This window comes from Mytilus trossulus, chromosome 6, assembly GCF_036588685.1.
Source record: "Mytilus trossulus isolate FHL-02 chromosome 6, PNRI_Mtr1.1.1.hap1, whole genome shotgun sequence".
Classification (NCBI taxonomy): domain Eukaryota; kingdom Metazoa; phylum Mollusca; class Bivalvia; order Mytilida; family Mytilidae; genus Mytilus; species Mytilus trossulus.
In genome coordinates, this window is record NC_086378.1 from 51,789,806 (window position 1) to 51,790,855 (window position 1,050).

The following is a 1,050-nucleotide window of genomic DNA, read 5'->3' on the forward strand; positions in this document are numbered from 1 at the left end:
CTCATAGGTTGAACTAACGACATGATAAAGATGAAAAGACTAGAAGACAAACAACAGTAAACAAAACACAAAAGGATCGTGTCTTGATATATTTATAGAGTATATTTACAATAAAAACAAATAACTGACTTTCGACGTCACGAAGAAGTTTACAAACAATTTTCGGACAACCTTATCCAAATAAATGAAACGTAGGCTAAACTATAAATTAACTAAAGTACACTCCAACGACATGTAGTAGCTTTTCTAGTGGTACTTTTATATGGGTTATATGTTAACAGAGGTGGAAACACTTGAATGAATTGCTATACAACTTAAAACAGACTGGTGACGAACATGGATTGTCAATTGCCAAAGGATAACATATCACCGCTTTATTTTTGTACTAAAAAACAAATGTGATGACTGTACACTTTTATTTGTTATGCAAATATATAAATAAAGTAAACAAAGGGAGACAAGAGTATTTTAGTCTAGATAAAACCGGTAATATTGAAATTGTATACACGAAAACAAATTTGTCACTAAGGATATTCGAAGAAGCTTGCTTCGTGTAGTCTTTTTTTAGCATTTCATACTCGATAAATGTTTTTTATTTATTCTAGATACGATTTTTAATCAACAGAATAATAAAATACTTTATACCAACACTCGGCAGGTCAAATCAGTTTCATAGAGAATAAGCAAATGCATAAACAGATGGAGAAAATATTTCAGACTTTACGGACACGAGTGTAAAAATGGTTGAAAGAAACATTTAATTTGTTTTTTGTTAACCACATGGTATTACAGTGTGGGGGGGACATGCATGGAAACGATAATTTGTTCATTGTTTCCCGTTTTGTGGTCAAGACATATATAGTACCACGTTTATTGGAAGCCACGTAATTTGATTTTTTTTCATAGTTATACCATGTATATATAGTATATTGATACATTATGTTTTCTAGTATATATGCATTTTTCTAATAAAAATGCAATGTCAACTAACCTCAGATATTTCCCATTACCTGTGTGCGAACTTGATGGCAACAAATAATGCATTTATCA